The sequence below is a fragment of the Notechis scutatus genome, chromosome 5 (assembly GCF_049901735.1).
Source record: "Notechis scutatus isolate UNSWTSFEM ecotype Mainland chromosome 5, rNotScu1.2, whole genome shotgun sequence".
NCBI lineage: Eukaryota > Metazoa > Chordata > Lepidosauria > Squamata > Elapidae > Notechis > Notechis scutatus.
Genome location: NC_142013.1, coordinates 72,537,000 through 72,541,504, shown reverse-complemented (window position 1 = coordinate 72,541,504; position 4,505 = coordinate 72,537,000). Strand labels below are relative to the sequence as shown.

General features: G+C 35.9%; 1 non-coding gene across 1 annotated transcript; it reads left to right on the top strand.

The window, feature by feature from the left end:
• The first annotated feature begins 3,929 nt into the window (after positions 1 to 3,929).
• LOC113411755 (U6 spliceosomal RNA) lies at positions 3,930 to 4,033 on the top strand. The gene has a single exon (XR_015750015.1). It is a non-coding gene; the product is annotated as a U6 spliceosomal RNA (small nuclear RNA).
• The last annotated feature ends 472 nt before the right edge of the window (positions 4,034 to 4,505 follow it).

Sequence of the window (4,505 nt, the reverse complement as noted above, 5' to 3'; positions counted from 1 at the left end):
TGTACTCACAGTAACAATTGCTACAGCTGTTCCCTCACTTTAAGTATGAATTAAAAGAAAATACAAATTCCCTGTGTGTTTTTAATCACGATGACTGGTAAGATAATTAACAGTTTTGAGAATTATTCACTTGCATGGGAAGAATTTGAGTATATTTTTAAAAAAATCTTGATCGGCTTCAATTTGTTATTAAGTGACTAGAAATGGACAATAAGATATATATTTAAGGAATATTACTAGTATTCATGGATTATTCCATGTTTGATTTTGTAGGTTTATGTACATTGCAACTTTTATGCTACAATAGAACTTGGCCTATTTGCATGAATATTTATTTTTTAAAAAAGCTGTTTAATTCCCATCCAAAAGTCGTGCCTCTAAAATTAGTGGATACCATAGGTAATATGATAATATTAGCCTTCTATTTTATTGTAATAAAATTTATTTCATGTGCATGTGATTGTTAGGCTTTATATGCACCAGAAATTTATACAATGGTAAAGTTAGAAAAAATGTATTCATAAATACAAAAATTAGAACATTGGAATCTGTTTATATAAACAGTTTCTCATGAGATAGTTCACAATTCAAATAAAATTGCTGTCTTCTAGTGGTCTTTTCTAATTTAGTTATTTATCAGATTTATATAGCTGTCCATCTCACATAAATGATTCTGGGATAATAATAAATAATAAATAAATTAACAATAATAAATTAACAACAAAAATACATAAAACCCAATCATTTTTAACATTTAAAGGAGACATTATTTAAAAAATAAAAACCATATGGCATAGAATAATTCTTAGTCACAATGATGAAGCCATTGTAATATTTTACTGGTCTCCTAGGAAACACCCCCCCCCCAGGCCTGGTGTCAAAGCCAGGTCTTGAAGGACCTCCTGAACATCAGGAATGGAGCTAACCTCACTTTAGAGGGAAAAGGTTCCATTAAGTAGAAGCCACAGCAGACAAGACCTACCTCCTGGGACCCAACAAACAGATACAGATATTTAGTACTTGGATATATATATATATATATATATATATATATATATATATATATATATATATATATATATATATATATATATATATATATATATATATGGTGTTCGGCTTGGTTCGGGTATTTTCCCACGTCATTGTAGTTGTTCTTTTAAAGTTGTAGCAACGTTTCAGCAGAATCTCATCTGCCATCATCAGGCTTCTGTATTGTGTCCGTCTGTACCCGCGAAAACTTAAGAAAACATATATATATATATATATATATATATATATATATATATATGCAATTAATTAATTGATTGATTGATTTCATGTTTCTAGACCACCAATCTCCCTGAAGGATCCCCAACAGACAAAAACTTGCACCATGCCTTCTCTACCAGACCTGATGGGATAGACAGATGTAATGGGGGCATGGCAGTCCCTTAGATAACTTAGCCACATGCCATGAAGGGCTTCAAAGGTTAAAACCAGCACTTGAATTGGAACCAAAGGCAAACTGTCAACCAGAGGTGGTATTCAGCAGGTTCTGACCAGTTCTGGAGAACCGGTAGCGGAAATTTTGAGTAGTTCGGAGAACCGGTAGCAGAAATTTTGAGTAGTTTGGAATACCACCTTTGACTGGCCCTGCCCCCATCTATTCTCAGTCTCCCAAGTCCCAGCTGATCGGCTGGGTCTTCTTTTGTTGCCCTGCACAGGAGAACGAAGCTGGAAAGCAGATTAGTGGGGTGGGGAGGGAAATGGGGATTTTACAGTATCCTTCCCCTGGAGTGGGGTAGGAATTGAGATTTTACAGTATCCTTCCCCTGCCACGCCCACCAAGCCACACCACGTCCACCAAGCCATGCCCACAGAACTGGTAGTAAAAAAATTTGAATCCCACCACTGCTGTCAATTAATACAGATGATGGAGCAGAGATGTAGAGGGTGTGCATAAGCGTACCAACGTGCCTACCATCCCCGTCCTATTGTTGTTTTTTTTCTTATTCATATCCATTTCATGTATTCATAACTATGTTTATACTTATACCTGTTATCTTATAATTGCTTGACAAAATAAAATAAATAAAAAAATAAAATAAAATGTAATGCGCTGTCCTGGAAGCACACATAACTACCTGCACCACTGCATTCTGCATCAGCTGAAATTCCTGGATACTCTTCAAAGATAGAATGCATTACAGTAATGCACTCTGTAGTAATGCATTACTAAATAGAATGCATTACAGGAATGCATTACAGAGAGTGGGAGCAGAGCCTCCTGCTCTAGGAGTGGGCACGACTGGTGAACAAGAAGCTCCTAGTCACCTGTTCTTTGAGCAGGAGTTCTGAATCTAAGAGAATACCAGATTGCACATTCTGTATCTTATAGCCTCCAGGAACCAAGATAAGATATTCACACTACTTAATTCATAGGGACAGATATATAATTGGATATCACCAGCATAATAATACCTCACTCCATGGTGAGGGGGGGAAGAGGGAGGAAGGGAGGGAGGGAGAGAGAGAGAACCAAATCCTACAGTACCCATATAGGAGAGGCCATGGGCAAGTGTTCTCCACCCCAGTCACCGAATGGAACTGATCCTGGGGAAAGGAAACAAATCAGCACAAAACTCTGTCTCTCATACCCAATCCTCTGAACTGATGCAGAAGGATACCAAGATTAATTGCATTGAAAGCTGTAGGATAGCCAAGTAGAGCAAGAATAGATGCACAACACTCATCTCTTCCTCAGCAGAGGTCATCCAAAAATGTGACCAATGCCATTTTCATCTCCTTTGTGGACCTGAATTCCGACTGAAAAGGATCCAAATAATCTACTCTTACAAGGTCCTACAAAACCACTGTGCAACCACTTTCTCAATCACCTTCCGCACAAAAGAGAAGATAGACACTGGATCAAAATTGCTGTTGGGGAATATAAGTTCATACAAAAATGAAAACACTTTTCTAACAGAAGATGGAGGCATGTCTGTTTGTTAACTATTACAGTACTGGAAGTGGTGAATGGATTATAGTTCCCTAATAAACTAGGAATTAAGTGCAGGAAAGTCAGGTTATAACTCCTGTAATTTTTCAAGCCAAGGGTCTCCAAACTTGGCCACTTTAAGACTTGTGGACTTCAAGTTCCAGAATTTCTCAGCCAGCCATGCTGTCTAAGAAATGTTGGGAGTTGAATGCACAAGTCTTAAAGTGGCCAAGTTTGCAGATCCCTGCTTTATGCCAATAAGATAGAATACTCAGTACTGCAACACTATTACAAAACATAAATCAGGCAACGCCACTGAGTTTAATTTATCATTGGGATACTCTAAGACAAGGGCATGCAAAGTGAAATTTTGTAGAAATGAAAGCATTTTTGGGAAAGTGGGACTCTGCTATTTTAAGGTTCTGGCAAATGCCTAATCTTATCCATTTGTGAAATTTATACCCCTCTATATGAATAGAAAGTATCTCATGTATATTATAGAATTGAAGAAGAACCCTGGCTATAACATATTGCTTTGGATTTATAAGGTGTGAGTGGTGTTTGCATAGGTACAATATTAGTTCAACAATCTGAGCCTGAACAAGAATGTAATGACTCACTACTACTAATGGTATGATTTCTCAGCAACTCTAACTTTTGAAAGCTATGTGGAAAAATGACATGTTTGTTAATCAACTAGAATGTTTCTTTCTTTGCAAAGATTGGAAATAAATAATCCTAAAACTAGACTATATGCACCAGTATAATATTTTAATAAAGATAATAAAACATATCAGACAGTCTCCTTTACAACTAGGCTTCTGGCACATAATATAGCTGTTCTTTAAAAAATCTGCCAATCTTCATGCTACAGCAATTTAAAAAAAAATTGAGGAAGTTTTTTCCCCTTGAAAAGTAATACATAAATGTTTTACATAAATACTAAGATATGCTTGCTTCAGCAGCACATATATTAAAATTAGAATACAGAGAAGATTAGCATGGCCCTTGCACAAAAATGACACACACATTCTCGAAGCATTCTATATTTTAAAAATTAAAATAAGTACTAAGACAGCTCTGATTCTGAAGATCTCTCAAGCAGAAGAACAGTGTTGTAGGACAACAGAATAAAAGATAGAACAGTGCAGAATAGGGCAATTAAAATTATTTAGGCACTAAAAGAGTTAGCCTGCAGGGAAAGGGAGCAGTGTTTCCACATATGCAGCTTGGGAAGAAGTGATTAAGAAGCAGATAAGATAGAAGCACATGAAGCATTGAATTAAAAATGTGGTTTGAAATTCCATCCACCCTTCATAGTTTCAGAATCCATGGATTGAAATTAAGTTTTCAATTTGATTAGTCCAAATCCCTCTGTCGTTGCCTTATATTCATAGATTGATAAGAATGATTTCAGCAAAATGTAAAATTCAATCATATATTTCTTTATGTAAAAGTCCTTTATAAAATACATGATTAAATAGTGGCATTTGCTGCTATAAATTAAATGCCTTAGTGCTTATCA